At 39.4% G+C, this 17,701-nt stretch overlaps 17 non-coding genes across 17 annotated transcripts; all 17 read left to right on the forward strand.

Moving 5' to 3' along the window:
- Nucleotides 1–172: 172 nt before the first annotated feature.
- On the forward strand, nucleotides 173–291 carry LOC149567961 (5S ribosomal RNA). Its single transcript, XR_016363105.1, has one exon. It is a non-coding gene; the product is annotated as a 5S ribosomal RNA (ribosomal RNA).
- Nucleotides 292–1,242: 951 nt separating this feature from the next.
- Nucleotides 1,243–1,361, forward strand: LOC149567962 (5S ribosomal RNA). The gene has a single exon (XR_016363246.1). It is a non-coding gene; the product is annotated as a 5S ribosomal RNA (ribosomal RNA).
- A 951-nt stretch (nucleotides 1,362–2,312) lies between these two features.
- On the forward strand, nucleotides 2,313–2,431 carry LOC149567963 (5S ribosomal RNA). The gene has a single exon (XR_016363247.1). It is a non-coding gene; the product is annotated as a 5S ribosomal RNA (ribosomal RNA).
- Nucleotides 2,432–3,382: 951 nt separating this feature from the next.
- On the forward strand, nucleotides 3,383–3,501 carry LOC149567964 (5S ribosomal RNA). The gene has a single exon (XR_016363106.1). It is a non-coding gene; the product is annotated as a 5S ribosomal RNA (ribosomal RNA).
- A 951-nt stretch (nucleotides 3,502–4,452) lies between these two features.
- On the forward strand, nucleotides 4,453–4,571 carry LOC149567965 (5S ribosomal RNA). Its single transcript, XR_016363107.1, has one exon. It is a non-coding gene; the product is annotated as a 5S ribosomal RNA (ribosomal RNA).
- Nucleotides 4,572–5,510: 939 nt separating this feature from the next.
- On the forward strand, nucleotides 5,511–5,629 carry LOC149567966 (5S ribosomal RNA). Its single transcript, XR_016363108.1, has one exon. It is a non-coding gene; the product is annotated as a 5S ribosomal RNA (ribosomal RNA).
- A 951-nt stretch (nucleotides 5,630–6,580) lies between these two features.
- On the forward strand, nucleotides 6,581–6,699 carry LOC149567967 (5S ribosomal RNA). The gene has a single exon (XR_016363110.1). It is a non-coding gene; the product is annotated as a 5S ribosomal RNA (ribosomal RNA).
- A 951-nt stretch (nucleotides 6,700–7,650) lies between these two features.
- Nucleotides 7,651–7,769, forward strand: LOC149567968 (5S ribosomal RNA). Its single transcript, XR_016363111.1, has one exon. It is a non-coding gene; the product is annotated as a 5S ribosomal RNA (ribosomal RNA).
- A 939-nt stretch (nucleotides 7,770–8,708) lies between these two features.
- On the forward strand, nucleotides 8,709–8,827 carry LOC149567969 (5S ribosomal RNA). The gene has a single exon (XR_016363112.1). It is a non-coding gene; the product is annotated as a 5S ribosomal RNA (ribosomal RNA).
- Nucleotides 8,828–9,778: 951 nt separating this feature from the next.
- LOC149567970 (5S ribosomal RNA) lies at nucleotides 9,779–9,897 on the forward strand. The gene has a single exon (XR_016363113.1). It is a non-coding gene; the product is annotated as a 5S ribosomal RNA (ribosomal RNA).
- Nucleotides 9,898–10,848: 951 nt separating this feature from the next.
- Nucleotides 10,849–10,967, forward strand: LOC149567971 (5S ribosomal RNA). The gene has a single exon (XR_016363114.1). It is a non-coding gene; the product is annotated as a 5S ribosomal RNA (ribosomal RNA).
- Nucleotides 10,968–11,906: 939 nt separating this feature from the next.
- LOC149567972 (5S ribosomal RNA) lies at nucleotides 11,907–12,025 on the forward strand. The gene has a single exon (XR_016363115.1). It is a non-coding gene; the product is annotated as a 5S ribosomal RNA (ribosomal RNA).
- A 951-nt stretch (nucleotides 12,026–12,976) lies between these two features.
- Nucleotides 12,977–13,095, forward strand: LOC149567973 (5S ribosomal RNA). Its single transcript, XR_016363116.1, has one exon. It is a non-coding gene; the product is annotated as a 5S ribosomal RNA (ribosomal RNA).
- A 952-nt stretch (nucleotides 13,096–14,047) lies between these two features.
- LOC149567974 (5S ribosomal RNA) lies at nucleotides 14,048–14,166 on the forward strand. The gene has a single exon (XR_016363117.1). It is a non-coding gene; the product is annotated as a 5S ribosomal RNA (ribosomal RNA).
- Nucleotides 14,167–15,117: 951 nt separating this feature from the next.
- LOC149567975 (5S ribosomal RNA) lies at nucleotides 15,118–15,236 on the forward strand. The gene has a single exon (XR_016363118.1). It is a non-coding gene; the product is annotated as a 5S ribosomal RNA (ribosomal RNA).
- A 951-nt stretch (nucleotides 15,237–16,187) lies between these two features.
- Nucleotides 16,188–16,306, forward strand: LOC149567976 (5S ribosomal RNA). Its single transcript, XR_016363119.1, has one exon. It is a non-coding gene; the product is annotated as a 5S ribosomal RNA (ribosomal RNA).
- A 939-nt stretch (nucleotides 16,307–17,245) lies between these two features.
- Nucleotides 17,246–17,364, forward strand: LOC149567977 (5S ribosomal RNA). The gene has a single exon (XR_016363121.1). It is a non-coding gene; the product is annotated as a 5S ribosomal RNA (ribosomal RNA).
- The last annotated feature ends 337 nt before the right edge of the window (nucleotides 17,365–17,701 follow it).

Below are 17,701 nucleotides of genomic sequence, written 5' to 3' on the forward strand. Positions count from 1 at the left end.
TAAAAAAAACCGAGTGCCGGATAAGGTGCGTTCTCAGTGTCGAAGTGATTTTTACTCTCCCGTGCATTCTGGGTGCTCGATAAGGTGCGCTCCGAGTGCTCCATAAGGCGCGTCCTATACAAGGTTGCATTATGATGCATGGGCTAACACGAGGGTGTGAGAGTTTGATGTCGGGTGCGATCATACCAGCGTTAGTGCACCGGATCCCATCAGAACTCCGCAGTTAAGCGCGCTTGGGCCGGAGTAGTACTGGGATGGGTGACCTCCCGGGAAGTCCCGGTGTTGCACCCTTCTCTTACTTTTTTGAGCAACTTATGCCGAAATTTCTACCGACTTTGCTGACATTTGCATAGCTTAATTTCTTTCATTGTAATATCGTTTGGATTTTAAATATGCATTCATTTAGCATACTATATTTCTTCATTTCTTAGATTGATAATTGCATCTCTCATCTAGATTAATTGCACTTTCATTTACCTACATAAATCCTTCGTTCTAGAGGTCCGGTTGCCCGATTCTTGTTCTGAGAGCAAAGGCATAATCTTTCTAGTTAGAAGGCAACATGTCGCTTTGTTAGACTTTTCGAATAAAGAATACAATGTTTATTTCGGGATGATCTCGCGGGTAATGACCATGTTGAAGTGTATGTGAGGATTAGAGGCCCCCAATTTCACATATACATTTTCTGCATTTTTTTTGTTTTGTCCATACAAGCTTCCAGATTTTCGCATGAGAAAGCTATTTTTTTGCACAAAGACTTGAAGATTTTGCATCTTCCTCTACACTTTCTCGAGCAAAAAAGTTCGTAATTGTGTGGGTTCTCGCGCTATGCACACGATTTTTCTTGCGCAGGTCTGTGCATGAATTCGCACATAATTTTGCAACAGTAATGCAAAATATAGTTTTTCAAGTTCCAGTTTATCGAGCTGTTTTCTGAAGCATTTTTTTTCTTCTTCTGATTTTTGTAGTTATTTATGTATTTATCTGTAGCTTAACTTAACAGTGGTGTGCAGGACGTTTTGAAAAATCTACAGTTAAATTTATAAATTTATAAAAAGAAAAATTTTTTTAAAAAAAAACCGAGTGCCGGATAAGGTGCGTTCTCAGTGTCGAAGTGATTTTTACTCTCCCGTGCATTCTGGGTGCTCGATAAGGTGCGCTCCGAGTGCTCCATAAGGCGCGTCCTATACAAGGTTGCATTATGATGCATGGGCTAACACGAGGGTGTGAGAGTTTGATGTCGGGTGGGATCATACCAGCGTTAGTGCACCGGATCCCATCAGAACTCCGCAGTTAAGCGCGCTTGGGCCGGAGTAGTACTGGGATGGGTGACCTCCCGGGAAGTCCCGGTGTTGCACCCTTCTTTTACTTTTTTGAGCAACTTATGCCGAAATTTCTACCGACTTTGCTGACATTTGCATAGCTTAATTTCTTTCATTGTAATATCGTTTGGATTTTAAATATGCATTCATTTAGCATACTATATTTCTTCATTTCTTAGATTGATAATTGCATCTCTCATCTAGATTAATTGCACTTTCATTTACCTACATAAATCCTTCGTTCTAGAGGTCCGGTTGCCCGATTCTTGTTCTGAGAGCAAAGGCATAATCTTTCTAGTTAGAAGGCAACATGTCGCTTTGTTAGACTTTTCGAATAAAGAATACAATGTTTATTTCGGGATGATCTCGCGGGTAATGACCATGTTGAAGTGTATGTGAGGATTAGAGGCCCCCAATTTCACATATACATTTTCTGCATTTTTTTTGTTTTGTCCATACAAGCTTCCAGATTTTCGCATGAGAAAGCTATTTTTTTGCACAAAGACTTGAAGATTTTGCATCTTCCTCTACACTTTCTCGAGCAAAAAAGTTCGTAATTGTGTGGGTTCTCGCGCTATGCACACGATTTTTCTTGCGCAGGTCTGTGCATGAATTCGCACATAATTTTGCAACAGTAATGCAGAATATAGTTTTTCAAGTTCCAGTTTATCGAGCTGTTTTCTGAAGCATTTTTTTTCTTCTTCTGATTTTTGTAGTTATTTATGTATTTATCTGTAGCTTAACTTAACAGTGGTGTGCAGGACGTTTTGAAAAATCTACAGTTAAATTTATAAATTTATAAAAAGAAAAATTTTTTTTAAAAAAAACCGAGTGCCGGATAAGGTGCGTTCTCAGTGTCGAAGTGATTTTTACTCTCCCGTGCATTCTGGGTGCTCGATAAGGTGCGCTCCGAGTGCTCCATAAGGCGCGTCCTATACAAGGTTGCATTATGATGCATGGGCTAACACGAGGGTGTGAGAGTTTGATGTCGGGTGGGATCATACCAGCGTTAGTGCACCGGATCCCATCAGAACTCCGCAGTTAAGCGCGCTTGGGCCGGAGTAGTACTGGGATGGGTGACCTCCCGGGAAGTCCCGGTGTTGCACCCTTCTTTTACTTTTTTGAGCAACTTATGCCGAAATTTCTACCGACTTTGCTGACATTTGCATAGCTTAATTTCTTTCATTGTAATATCGTTTGGATTTTAAATATGCATTCATTTAGCATACTATATTTCTTCATTTCTTAGATTGATAATTGCATCTCTCATCTAGATTAATTGCACTTTCATTTACCTACATAAATCCTTCGTTCTAGAGGTCCGGTTGCCCGATTCTTGTTCTGAGAGCAAAGGCATAATCTTTCTAGTTAGAAGGCAACATGTCGCTTTGTTAGACTTTTCGAATAAAGAATACAATGTTTATTTCGGGATGATCTCGCGGGTAATGACCATGTTGAAGTGTATGTGAGGATTAGAGGCCCCCAATTTCACATATACATTTTCTGCATTTTTTTTGTTTTGTCCATACAAGCTTCCAGATTTTCGCATGAGAAAGCTATTTTTTTGCACAAAGACTTGAAGATTTTGCATCTTCCTCTACACTTTCTCGAGCAAAAAAGTTCGTAATTGTGTGGGTTCTCGCGCTATGCACACGATTTTTCTTGCGCAGGTCTGTGCATGAATTCGCACATAATTTTGCAACAGTAATGCAGAATATAGTTTTTCAAGTTCCAGTTTATCGAGCTGTTTTCTGAAGCATTTTTTTTCTTCTTCTGATTTTTGTAGTTATTTATGTATTTATCTGTAGCTTAACTTAACAGTGGTGTGCAGGACGTTTTGAAAAATCTACAGTTAAATTTATAAATTTATAAAAAGAAAAATTTTTTTTAAAAAAAACCGAGTGCCGGATAAGGTGCGTTCTCAGTGTCGAAGTGATTTTTACTCTCCCGTGCATTCTGGGTGCTCGATAAGGTGCGCTCCGAGTGCTCCATAAGGCGCGTCCTATACAAGGTTGGATTATGATGCATGGGCTAACACGAGGGTGTGAGAGTTTGATGTCGGGTGCGATCATACCAGCGTTAGTGCACCGGATCCCATCAGAACTCCGCAGTTAAGCGCGCTTGGGCCGGAGTAGTACTGGGATGGGTGACCTCCCGGGAAGTCCCGGTGTTGCACCCTTCTTTTACTTTTTTGAGCAACTTATGCCGAAATTTCTACCGACTTTGCTGACATTTGCATAGCTTAATTTCTTTCATTGTAATATCGTTTGGATTTTAAATATGCATTCATTTAGCATACTATATTTCTTCATTTCTTAGATTGATAATTGCATCTCTCATCTAGATTAATTGCACTTTCATTTACCTACATAAATCCTTCGTTCTAGAGGTCCGGTTGCCCGATTCTTGTTCTGAGAGCAAAGGCATAATCTTTCTAGTTAGAAGGCAACATGTCGCTTTGTTAGACTTTTCGAATAAAGAATACAATGTTTATTTCGGGATGATCTCGCGGGTAATGACCATGTTGAAGTGTATGTGAGGATTAGAGGCCCCCAATTTCACATATACATTTTCTGCATTTTTTTTGTTTTGTCCATACAAGCTTCCAGATTTTCGCATGAGAAAGCTATTTTTTTGCACAAAGACTTGAAGATTTTGCATCTTCCTCTACACTTTCTCGAGCAAAAAAGTTCGTAATTGTGTGGGTTCTCGCGCTATGCACACGATTTTTCTTGCGCAGGTCTGTGCATGAATTCGCACATAATTTTGCAACAGTAATGCAGAATATAGTTTTTCAAGTTCCAGTTTATCGAGCTGTTTTCTGAAGCATTTTTTTTCTTCTTCTGATTTTTGTAGTTATTTATGTATTTATCTGTAGCTTAACTTAACAGTGGTGTGCAGGACGTTTTGAAAAATCTACAGTTAAATTTATAAATTTATAAAAAGAAAAATTTTTTTTAAAAAAAACCGAGTGCCGGATAAGGTGCGTTCTCAGTGTCGAAGTGATTTTTACTCTCCCGTGCATTCTGGGTGCTCGATAAGGTGCGCTCCGAGTGCTCCATAAGGCGCGTCCTATACAAGGTTGCATTATGATGCATGGGCTAACACGAGGGTGTGAGAGTTTGATGTCGGGTGCGATCATACCAGCGTTAGTGCACCGGATCCCATCAGAACTCCGCAGTTAAGCGCGCTTGGGCCGGAGTAGTACTGGGATGGGTGACCTCCCGGGAAGTCCCGGTGTTGCACCCTTCTTTTACTTTTTTGAGCAACTTATGCCGAAATTTCTACCGACTTTGCTGACATTTGCATAGCTTAATTTCTTTCATTGTAATATCGTTTGGATTTTAAATATGCATTCATTTAGCATACTATATTTCTTCATTTCTTAGATTGATAATTGCATCTCTCATCTAGATTAATTGCACTTTCATTTACCTACATAAATCCTTCGTTCTAGAGGTCCGGTTGCCCGATTCTTGTTCTGAGAGCAAAGGCATAATCTTTCTAGTTAGAAGGCAACATGTCGCTTTGTTAGACTTTTCGAATAAAGAATACAATGTTTATTTCGGGATGATCTCGCGGGTAACGACCATGTTGAAGTGTATGTGAGGATTAGAGGCCCCCAATTTCACATATACATTTTCTGCATTTTTTTTGTTTTGTCCATACAAGCTTCCAGATTTTCGCATGAGAAAGCTATTTTTTTGCACAAAGACTTGAAGATTTTGCATCTTCCTCTACACTTTCTCGAGCAAAAAAGTTCGTAATTGTGTGGGTTCTCGCGCTATGCACACGATTTTTCTTGCGCAGGTCTGTGCATGAATTCGCACATAATTTTGCAACAGTAATGCAGAATATAGTTTTTCAAGTTCCAGTTTATCGAGCTGTTTTCTGAAGCATTTTTTTTCTTCTTCTGATTTTTGTAGTTATTTATGTATTTATCTGTAGCTTAACTTAACAGTGGTGTGCAGGACGTTTTGAAAAATCTACAGTTAAATTTATAAATTTATAAAAAGAAAAATTTTCCGAGTGCCGGATAAGGTGCGTTCTCAGTGTCGAAGTGATTTTTACTCTCCCGTGCATTCTGGGTGCTCGATAAGGTGCGCTCCGAGTGCTCCATAAGGCGCGTCCTATACAAGGTTACATTATGATGCATGGGCTAACACGAGGGTGTGAGAGTTTGATGTCGGGTGCGATCATACCAGCGTTAGTGCACCGGATCCCATCAGAACTCCGCAGTTAAGCGCGCTTGGGCCGGAGTAGTACTGGGATGGGTGACCTCCCGGGAAGTCCCGGTGTTGCACCCTTCTTTTACTTTTTTGAGCAACTTATGCCGAAATTTCTACCGACTTTGCTGACATTTGCATAGCTTAATTTCTTTCATTGTAATATCGTTTGGATTTTAAATATGCATTCATTTAGCATACTATATTTCTTCATTTCTTAGATTGATAATTGCATCTCTCATCTAGATTAATTGCACTTTCATTTACCTACATAAATCCTTCGTTCTAGAGGTCCGGTTGCCCGATTCTTGTTCTGAGAGCAAAGGCATAATCTTTCTAGTTAGAAGGCAACATGTCGCTTTGTTAGACTTTTCGAATAAAGAATACAATGTTTATTTCGGGATGATCTCGCGGGTAATGACCATGTTGAAGTGTATGTGAGGATTAGAGGCCCCCAATTTCACATATACATTTTCTGCATTTTTTTTGTTTTGTCCATACAAGCTTCCAGATTTTCGCATGAGAAAGCTATTTTTTTGCACAAAGACTTGAAGATTTTGCATCTTCCTCTACACTTTCTCGAGCAAAAAAGTTCGTAATTGTGTGGGTTCTCGCGCTATGCACACGATTTTTCTTGCGCAGGTCTGTGCATGAATTCGCACATAATTTTGCAACAGTAATGCAGAATATAGTTTTTCAAGTTCCAGTTTATCGAGCTGTTTTCTGAAGCATTTTTTTTCTTCTTCTGATTTTTGTAGTTATTTATGTATTTATCTGTAGCTTAACTTAACAGTGGTGTGCAGGACGTTTTGAAAAATCTACAGTTAAATTTATAAATTTATAAAAAGAAAAATTTTTTATAAAAAAAACCGAGTGCCGGATAAGGTGCGTTCTCAGTGTCGAAGTGATTTTTACTCTCCCGTGCATTCTGGGTGCTCGATAAGGTGCGCTCCGAGTGCTCCATAAGGCGCGTCCTATACAAGGTTGCATTATGATGCATGGGCTAACACGAGGGTGTGAGAGTTTGATGTCGGGTGCGATCATACCAGCGTTAGTGCACCGGATCCCATCAGAACTCCGCAGTTAAGCGCGCTTGGGCCGGAGTAGTACTGGGATGGGTGACCTCCCGGGAAGTCCCGGTGTTGCACCCTTCTTTTACTTTTTTGAGCAACTTATGCCGAAATTTCTACCGACTTTGCTGACATTTGCATAGCTTAATTTCTTTCATTGTAATATCGTTTGGATTTTAAATATGCATTCATTTAGCATACTATATTTCTTCATTTCTTAGATTGATAATTGCATCTCTCATCTAGATTAATTGCACTTTCATTTACCTACATAAATCCTTCGTTCTAGAGGTCCGGTTGCCCGATTCTTGTTCTGAGAGCAAAGGCATAATCTTTCTAGTTAGAAGGCAACATGTCGCTTTGTTAGACTTTTCGAATAAAGAATACAATGTTTATTTCGGGATGATCTCGCGGGTAATGACCATGTTGAAGTGTATGTGAGGATTAGAGGCCCCCAATTTCACATATACATTTTCTGCATTTTTTTTGTTTTGTCCATACAAGCTTCCAGATTTTCGCATGAGAAAGCTATTTTTTTGCACAAAGACTTGAAGATTTTGCATCTTCCTCTACACTTTCTCGAGCAAAAAAGTTCGTAATTGTGTGGGTTCTCGCGCTATGCACACGATTTTTCTTGCGCAGGTCTGTGCATGAATTCGCACATAATTTTGCAACAGTAATGCAGAATATAGTTTTTCAAGTTCCAGTTTATCGAGCTGTTTTCTGAAGCATTTTTTTTCTTCTTCTGATTTTTGTAGTTATTTATGTATTTATCTGTAGCTTAACTTAACAGTGGTGTGCAGGACGTTTTGAAAAATCTACAGTTAAATTTATAAATTTATAAAAAGAAATTTTTTTTTAAAAAAAAATCGAGTGCCGGATAAGGTGCGTTCTCAGTGTCGAAGTGATTTTTACTCTCCCGTGCATTCTGGGTGCTCGATAAGGTGCGCTCCGAGTGCTCCATAAGGCGCGTCCTATACAAGGTTGCATTATGATGCATGGGCTAACACGAGGGTGTGAGAGTTTGATGTCGGGTGCGATCATACCAGCGTTAGTGCACCGGATCCCATCAGAACTCCGCAGTTAAGCGCGCTTGGGCCGGAGTAGTACTGGGATGGGTGACCTCCCGGGAAGTCCCGGTGTTGCACCCTTCTTTTACTTTTTTGAGCAACTTATGCCGAAATTTCTACCGACTTTGCTGACATTTGCATAGCTTAATTTCTTTCATTGTAATATCGTTTGGATTTTAAATATGCATTCATTTAGCATACTATATTTCTTCATTTCTTAGATTGATAATTGCATCTCTCATCTAGATTAATTGCACTTTCATTTACCTACATAAATCCTTCGTTCTAGAGGTCCGGTTGCCCGATTCTTGTTCTGAGAGCAAAGGCATAATCTTTCTAGTTAGAAGGCAACATGTCGCTTTGTTAGACTTTTCGAATAAAGAATACAATGTTTATTTCGGGATGATCTCGCGGGTAATGACCATGTTGAAGTGTATGTGAGGATTAGAGGCCCCCAATTTCACATATACATTTTCTGCATTTTTTTTGTTTTGTCCATACAAGCTTCCAGATTTTCGCATGAGAAAGCTATTTTTTTGCACAAAGACTTGAAGATTTTGCATCTTCCTCTACACTTTCTCGAGCAAAAAAGTTCGTAATTGTGTGGGTTCTCGCGCTATGCACACGATTTTTCTTGCGCAGGTCTGTGCATGAATTCGCACATAATTTTGCAACAGTAATGCAGAATATAGTTTTTCAAGTTCCAGTTTATCGAGCTGTTTTCTGAAGCATTTTTTTTCTTCTTCTGATTTTTGTAGTTATTTATGTATTTATCTGTAGCTTAACTTAACAGTGGTGTGCAGGACGTTTTGAAAAATCTACAGTTAAATTTATAAATTTATAAAAAGAAAAATTTTCCGAGTGCCGGATAAGGTGCGTTCTCAGTGTCGAAGTGATTTTTACTCTCCCGTGCATTCTGGGTGCTCGATAAGGTGCGCTCCGAGTGCTCCATAAGGCGCGTCCTATACAAGGTTGCATTATGATGCATGGGCTAACACGAGGGTGTGAGAGTTTGATGTCGGGTGCGATCATACCAGCGTTAGTGCACCGGATCCCATCAGAACTCCGCAGTTAAGCGCGCTTGGGCCGGAGTAGTACTGGGATGGGTGACCTCCCGGGAAGTCCCGGTGTTGCACCCTTCTTTTACTTTTTTGAGCAACTTATGCCGAAATTTCTACCGACTTTGCTGACATTTGCATAGCTTAATTTCTTTCATTGTAATATCGTTTGGATTTTAAATATGCATTCATTTAGCATACTATATTTCTTCATTTCTTAGATTGATAATTGCATCTCTCATCTAGATTAATTGCACTTTCATTTACCTACATAAATCCTTCGTTCTAGAGGTCCGGTTGCCCGATTCTTGTTCTGAGAGCAAAGGCATAATCTTTCTAGTTAGAAGGCAACATGTCGCTTTGTTAGACTTTTCGAATAAAGAATACAATGTTTATTTCGGGATGATCTCGCGGGTAATGACCATGTTGAAGTGTATGTGAGGATTAGAGGCCCCCAATTTCACATATACATTTTCTGCATTTTTTTTGTTTTGTCCATACAAGCTTCCAGATTTTCGCATGAGAAAGCTATTTTTTTGCACAAAGACTTGAAGATTTTGCATCTTCCTCTACACTTTCTCGAGCAAAAAAGTTCGTAATTGTGTGGGTTCTCGCGCTATGCACACGATTTTTCTTGCGCAGGTCTGTGCATGAATTCGCACATAATTTTGCAACAGTAATGCAGAATATAGTTTTTCAAGTTCCAGTTTATCGAGCTGTTTTCTGAAGCATTTTTTTTCTTCTTCTGATTTTTGTAGTTATTTATGTATTTATCTGTAGCTTAACTTAACAGTGGTGTGCAGGACGTTTTGAAAAATCTACAGTTAAATTTATAAATTTATAAAAAGAAAAATTTTTTATAAAAAAAACCGAGTGCCGGATAAGGTGCGTTCTCAGTGTCGAAGTGATTTTTACTCTCCCGTGCATTCTGGGTGCTCGATAAGGTGCGCTCCGAGTGCTCCATAAGGCGCGTCCTATACAAGGTTGCATTATGATGCATGGGCTAACACGAGGGTGTGAGAGTTTGATGTCGGGTGCGATCATACCAGCGTTAGTGCACCGGATCCCATCAGAACTCCGCAGTTAAGCGCGCTTGGGCCGGAGTAGTACTGGGATGGGTGACCTCCCGGGAAGTCCCGGTGTTGCACCCTTCTTTTACTTTTTTGAGCAACTTATGCCGAAATTTCTACCGACTTTGCTGACATTTGCATAGCTTAATTTCTTTCATTGTAATATCGTTTGGATTTTAAATATGCATTCATTTAGCATACTATATTTCTTCATTTCTTAGATTGATAATTGCATCTCTCATCTAGATTAATTGCACTTTCATTTACCTACATAAATCCTTCGTTCTAGAGGTCCGGTTGCCCGATTCTTGTTCTGAGAGCAAAGGCATAATCTTTCTAGTTAGAAGGCAACATGTCGCTTTGTTAGACTTTTCGAATAAAGAATACAATGTTTATTTCGGGATGATCTCGCGGGTAATGACCATGTTGAAGTGTATGTGAGGATTAGAGGCCCCCAATTTCACATATACATTTTCTGCATTTTTTTTGTTTTGTCCATACAAGCTTCCAGATTTTCGCATGAGAAAGCTATTTTTTTGCACAAAGACTTGAAGATTTTGCATCTTCCTCTACACTTTCTCGAGCAAAAAAGTTCGTAATTGTGTGGGTTCTCGCGCTATGCACACGATTTTTCTTGCGCAGGTCTGTGCATGAATTCGCACATAATTTTGCAACAGTAATGCAGAATATAGTTTTTCAAGTTCCAGTTTATCGAGCTGTTTTCTGAAGCATTTTTTTTCTTCTTCTGATTTTTGTAGTTATTTATGTATTTATCTGTAGCTTAACTTAACAGTGGTGTGCAGGACGTTTTGAAAAATCTACAGTTAAATTTATAAATTTATAAAAAGAAATTTTTTTTTAAAAAAAAATCGAGTGCCGGATAAGGTGCGTTCTCAGTGTCGAAGTGATTTTTACTCTCCCGTGCATTCTGGGTGCTCGATAAGGTGCGCTCCGAGTGCTCCATAAGGCGCGTCCTATACAAGGTTGCATTATGATGCATGGGCTAACACGAGGGTGTGAGAGTTTGATGTCGGGTGCGATCATACCAGCGTTAGTGCACCGGATCCCATCAGAACTCCGCAGTTAAGCGCGCTTGGGCCGGAGTAGTACTGGGATGGGTGACCTCCCGGGAAGTCCCGGTGTTGCACCCTTCTTTTACTTTTTTGAGCAACTTATGCCGAAATTTCTACCGACTTTGCTGACATTTGCATAGCTTAATTTCTTTCATTGTAATATCGTTTGGATTTTAAATATGCATTCATTTAGCATACTATATTTCTTCATTTCTTAGATTGATAATTGCATCTCTCATCTAGATTAATTGCACTTTCATTTACCTACATAAATCCTTCGTTCTAGAGGTCCGGTTGCCCGATTCTTGTTCTGAGAGCAAAGGCATAATCTTTCTAGTTAGAAGGCAACATGTCGCTTTGTTAGACTTTTCGAATAAAGAATACAATGTTTATTTCGGGATGATCTCGCGGGTAATGACCATGTTGAAGTGTATGTGAGGATTAGAGGCCCCCAATTTCACATATACATTTTCTGCATTTTTTTTGTTTTGTCCATACAAGCTTCCAGATTTTCGCATGAGAAAGCTATTTTTTTGCACAAAGACTTGAAGATTTTGCATCTTCCTCTACACTTTCTCGAGCAAAAAAGTTCGTAATTGTGTGGGTTCTCGCGCTATGCACACGATTTTTCTTGCGCAGGTCTGTGCATGAATTCGCACATAATTTTGCAACAGTAATGCAGAATATAGTTTTTCAAGTTCCAGTTTATCGAGCTGTTTTCTGAAGCATTTTTTTTCTTCTTCTGATTTTTGTAGTTATTTATGTATTTATCTGTAGCTTAACTTAACAGTGGTGTGCAGGACGTTTTGAAAAATCTACAGTTAAATTTATAAATTTATAAAAAGAAAAATTTTCCGAGTGCCGGATAAGGTGCGTTCTCAGTGTCGAAGTGATTTTTACTCTCCCGTGCATTCTGGGTGCTCGATAAGGTGCGCTCCGAGTGCTCCATAAGGCGCGTCCTATACAAGGTTGCATTATGATGCATGGGCTAACACGAGGGTGTGAGAGTTTGATGTCGGGTGCGATCATACCAGCGTTAGTGCACCGGATCCCATCAGAACTCCGCAGTTAAGCGCGCTTGGGCCGGAGTAGTACTGGGATGGGTGACCTCCCGGGAAGTCCCGGTGTTGCACCCTTCTTTTACTTTTTTGAGCAACTTATGCCGAAATTTCTACCGACTTTGCTGACATTTGCATAGCTTAATTTCTTTCATTGTAATATCGTTTGGATTTTAAATATGCATTCATTTAGCATACTATATTTCTTCATTTCTTAGATTGATAATTGCATCTCTCATCTAGATTAATTGCACTTTCATTTACCTACATAAATCCTTCGTTCTAGAGGTCCGGTTGCCCGATTCTTGTTCTGAGAGCAAAGGCATAATCTTTCTAGTTAGAAGGCAACATGTCGCTTTGTTAGACTTTTCGAATAAAGAATACAATGTTTATTTCGGGATGATCTCGCGGGTAATGACCATGTTGAAGTGTATGTGAGGATTAGAGGCCCCCAATTTCACATATACATTTTCTGCATTTTTTTTGTTTTGTCCATACAAGCTTCCAGATTTTCGCATGAGAAAGCTATTTTTTTGCACAAAGACTTGAAGATTTTGCATCTTCCTCTACACTTTCTCGAGCAAAAAAGTTCGTAATTGTGTGGGTTCTCGCGCTATGCACACGATTTTTCTTGCGCAGGTCTGTGCATGAATTCGCACATAATTTTGCAACAGTAATGCAGAATATAGTTTTTCAAGTTCCAGTTTATCGAGCTGTTTTCTGAAGCATTTTTTTTCTTCTTCTGATTTTTGTAGTTATTTATGTATTTATCTGTAGCTTAACTTAACAGTGGTGTGCAGGACGTTTTGAAAAATCTACAGTTAAATTTATAAATTTATAAAAAGAAAAATTTTTTTTAAAAAAAACCGAGTGCCGGATAAGGTGCGTTCTCAGTGTCGAAGTGATTTTTACTCTCCCGTGCATTCTGGGTGCTCGATAAGGTGCGCTCCGAGTGCTCCATAAGGCGCGTCCTATACAAGGTTGCATTATGATGCATGGGCTAACACGAGGGTGTGAGAGTTTGATGTCGGGTGCGATCATACCAGCGTTAGTGCACCGGATCCCATCAGAACTCCGCAGTTAAGCGCGCTTGGGCCGGAGTAGTACTGGGATGGGTGACCTCCCGGGAAGTCCCGGTGTTGCACCCTTCTTTTACTTTTTTGAGCAACTTATGCCGAAATTTCTACCGACTTTGCTGACATTTGCATAGCTTAATTTCTTTCATTGTAATATCGTTTGGATTTTAAATATGCATTCATTTAGCATACTATATTTCTTCATTTCTTAGATTGATAATTGCATCTCTCATCTAGATTAATTGCACTTTCATTTACCTACATAAATCCTTCGTTCTAGAGGTCCGGTTGCCCGATTCTTGTTCTGAGAGCAAAGGCATAATCTTTCTAGTTACAAAAGCAACATGTCGCTTTGTTAGACTTTTCGAATAAAGAATACAATGTTTATTTCGGGATGATCTCGCGGGTAATGACCATGTTGAAGTGTATGTGAGGATTAGAGGCCCCCAATTTCACATATACATTTTCTGCATTTTTTTTGTTTTGTCCATACAAGCTTCCAGATTTTCGCATGAGAAAGCTATTTTTTTGCACAAAGACTTGAAGATTTTGCATCTTCCTCTACACTTTCTCGAGCAAAAAAGTTCGTAATTGTGTGGGTTCTCGCGCTATGCACACGATTTTTCTTGCGCAGGTCTGTGCATGAATTCGCACATAATTTTGCAACAGTAATGCAGAATATAGTTTTTCAAGTTCCAGTTTATCGAGCTGTTTTCTGAAGCATTTTTTTTCTTCTTCTGATTTTTGTAGTTATTTATGTATTTATCTGTAGCTTAACTTAACAGTGGTGTGCAGGACGTTTTGAAAAATCTACAGTTAAATTTATAAATTTATAAAAAGAAAAATTTTTTATAAAAAAAACCGAGTGCCGGATAAGGTGCGTTCTCAGTGTCGAAGTGATTTTTACTCTCCCGTGCATTCTGGGTGCTCGATAAGGTGCGCTCCGAGTGCTCCATAAGGCGCGTCCTATACAAGGTTGCATTATGATGCATGGGCTAACACGAGGGTGTGAGAGTTTGATGTCGGGTGCGATCATACCAGCGTTAGTGCACCGGATCCCATCAGAACTCCGCAGTTAAGCGCGCTTGGGCCGGAGTAGTACTGGGATGGGTGACCTCCCGGGAAGTCCCGGTGTTGCACCCTTCTTTTACTTTTTTGAGCAACTTATGCCGAAATTTCTACCGACTTTGCTGACATTTGCATAGCTTAATTTCTTTCATTGTAATATCGTTTGGATTTTAAATATGCATTCATTTAGCATACTATATTTCTTCATTTCTTAGATTGATAATTGCATCTCTCATCTAGATTAATTGCACTTTCATTTACCTACATAAATCCTTCGTTCTAGAGGTCCGGTTGCCCGATTCTTGTTCTGAGAGCAAAGGCATAATCTTTCTAGTTAGAAGGCAACATGTCGCTTTGTTAGACTTTTCGAATAAAGAATACAATGTTTATTTCGGGATGATCTCGCGGGTAATGACCATGTTGAAGTGTATGTGAGGATTAGAGGCCCCCAATTTCACATATACATTTTCTGCATTTTTTTTGTTTTGTCCATACAAGCTTCCAGATTTTCGCATGAGAAAGCTATTTTTTTGCACAAAGACTTGAAGATTTTGCATCTTCCTCTACACTTTCTCGAGCAAAAAAGTTCGTAATTGTGTGGGTTCTCGCGCTATGCACACGATTTTTCTTGCGCAGGTCTGTGCATGAATTCGCACATAATTTTGCAACAGTAATGCAGAATATAGTTTTTCAAGTTCCAGTTTATCGAGCTGTTTTCTGAAGCATTTTTTTTCTTCTTCTGATTTTTGTAGTTATTTATGTATTTATCTGTAGCTTAACTTAACAGTGGTGTGCAGGACGTTTTGAAAAATCTACAGTTAAATTTATAAATTTATAAAAAGAAAAATTTTTTATAAAAAAAACCGAGTGCCGGATAAGGTGCGTTCTCAGTGTCGAAGTGATTTTTACTCTCCCGTGCATTCTGGGTGCTCGATAAGGTGCGCTCCGAGTGCTCCATAAGGCGCGTCCTATACAAGGTTGCATTATGATGCATGGGCTAACACGAGGGTGTGAGAGTTTGATGTCGGGTGCGATCATACCAGCGTTAGTGCACCGGATCCCATCAGAACTCCGCAGTTAAGCGCGCTTGGGCCGGAGTAGTACTGGGATGGGTGACCTCCCGGGAAGTCCCGGTGTTGCACCCTTCTTTTACTTTTTTGAGCAACTTATGCCGAAATTTCTACCGACTTTGCTGACATTTGCATAGCTTAATTTCTTTCATTGTAATATCGTTTGGATTTTAAATATGCATTCATTTAGCATACTATATTTCTTCATTTCTTAGATTGATAATTGCATCTCTCATCTAGATTAATTGCACTTTCATTTACCTACATAAATCCTTCGTTCTAGAGGTCCGGTTGCCCGATTCTTGTTCTGAGAGCAAAGGCATAATCTTTCTAGTTAGAAGGCAACATGTCGCTTTGTTAGACTTTTCGAATAAAGAATACAATGTTTATTTCGGGATGATCTCGCGGGTAATGACCATGTTGAAGTGTATGTGAGGATTAGAGGCCCCCAATTTCACATATACATTTTCTGCATTTTTTTTGTTTTGTCCATACAAGCTTCCAGATTTTCGCATGAGAAAGCTATTTTTTTGCACAAAGACTTGAAGATTTTGCATCTTCCTCTACACTTTCTCGAGCAAAAAAGTTCGTAATTGTGTGGGTTCTCGCGCTATGCACACGATTTTTCTTGCGCAGGTCTGTGCATGAATTCGCACATAATTTTGCAACAGTAATGCAGAATATAGTTTTTCAAGTTCCAGTTTATCGAGCTGTTTTCTGAAGCATTTTTTTTCTTCTTCTGATTTTTGTAGTTATTTATGTATTTATCTGTAGCTTAACTTAACAGTGGTGTGCAGGACGTTTTGAAAAATCTACAGTTAAATTTATAAATTTATAAAAAGAAAAATTTTTTATAAAAAAAACCGAGTGCCGGATAAGGTGCGTTCTCAGTGTCGAAGTGATTTTTACTCTCCCGTGCATTCTGGGTGCTCGATAAGGTGCGCTCCGAGTGCTCCATAAGGCGCGTCCTATACAAGGTTGCATTATGATGCATGGGCTAACACGAGGGTGTGAGAGTTTGATGTCGGGTGCGATCATACCAGCGTTAGTGCACCGGATCCCATCAGAACTCCGCAGTTAAGCGCGCTTGGGCCGGAGTAGTACTGGGATGGGTGACCTCCCGGGAAGTCCCGGTGTTGCACCCTTCTTTTACTTTTTTGAGCAACTTATGCCGAAATTTCTACCGACTTTGCTGACATTTGCATAGCTTAATTTCTTTCATTGTAATATCGTTTGGATTTTAAATATGCATTCATTTAGCATACTATATTTCTTCATTTCTTAGATTGATAATTGCATCTCTCATCTAGATTAATTGCACTTTCATTTACCTACATAAATCCTTCGTTCTAGAGGTCCGGTTGCCCGATTCTTGTTCTGAGAGCAAAGGCATAATCTTTCTAGTTAGAAGGCAACATGTCGCTTTGTTAGACTTTTCGAATAAAGAATACAATGTTTATTTCGGGATGATCTCGCGGGTAATGACCATGTTGAAGTGTATGTGAGGATTAGAGGCCCCCAATTTCACATATACATTTTCTGCATTTTTTTTGTTTTGTCCATACAAGCTTCCAGATTTTCGCATGAGAAAGCTATTTTTTTGCACAAAGACTTGAAGATTTTGCATCTTCCTCTACACTTTCTCGAGCAAAAAAGTTCGTAATTGTGTGGGTTCTCGCGCTATGCACACGATTTTTCTTGCGCAGGTCTGTGCATGAATTCGCACATAATTTTGCAACAGTAATGCAGAATATAGTTTTTCAAGTTCCAGTTTATCGAGCTGTTTTCTGAAGCATTTTTTTTCTTCTTCTGATTTTTGTAGTTATTTATGTATTTATCTGTAGCTTAACTTAACAGTGGTGTGCAGGACGTTTTGAAAAATCTACAGTTAAATTTATAAATTTATAAAAAGAAAAATTTTCCGAGTGCCGGATAAGGTGCGTTCTCAGTGTCGAAGTGATTTTTACTCTCCCGTGCATTCTGGGTGCTCGATAAGGTGCGCTCCGAGTGCTCCATAAGGCGCGTCCTATACAAGGTTGCATTATGATGCATGGGCTAACACGAGGGTGTGAGAGTTTGATGTCGGGTGCGATCATACCAGCGTTAGTGCACCGGATCCCATCAGAACTCCGCAGTTAAGCGCGCTTGGGCCGGAGTAGTACTGGGATGGGTGACCTCCCGGGAAGTCCCGGTGTTGCACCCTTCTTTTACTTTTTTGAGCAACTTATGCCGAAATTTCTACCGACTTTGCTGACATTTGCATAGCTTAATTTCTTTCATTGTAATATCGTTTGGATTTTAAATATGCATTCATTTAGCATACTATATTTCTTCATGTCTTAGATTGATAATTGCATCTCTCATCTAGATTAATTGCACTTTCATTTACCTACATAAATCCTTCGTTCTAGAGGTCCGGTTGCCCGATTCTTGTTCTGAGAGCAAAGGCATAATCTTTCTAGTTAGAAGGCAACATGTCGCTTTGTTAGACTTTTCGAATAAAGAATACAATGTTTATTTCGGGATGATCTCGCGGGTAA

This window comes from Cupressus sempervirens, chromosome 3 (assembly GCF_028749045.1).
Source record: "Cupressus sempervirens isolate cs-2001-9-10 chromosome 3, ASM2874904v1, whole genome shotgun sequence".
Taxonomy (NCBI): Eukaryota; Viridiplantae; Streptophyta; class Pinopsida; order Cupressales; family Cupressaceae; genus Cupressus; species Cupressus sempervirens.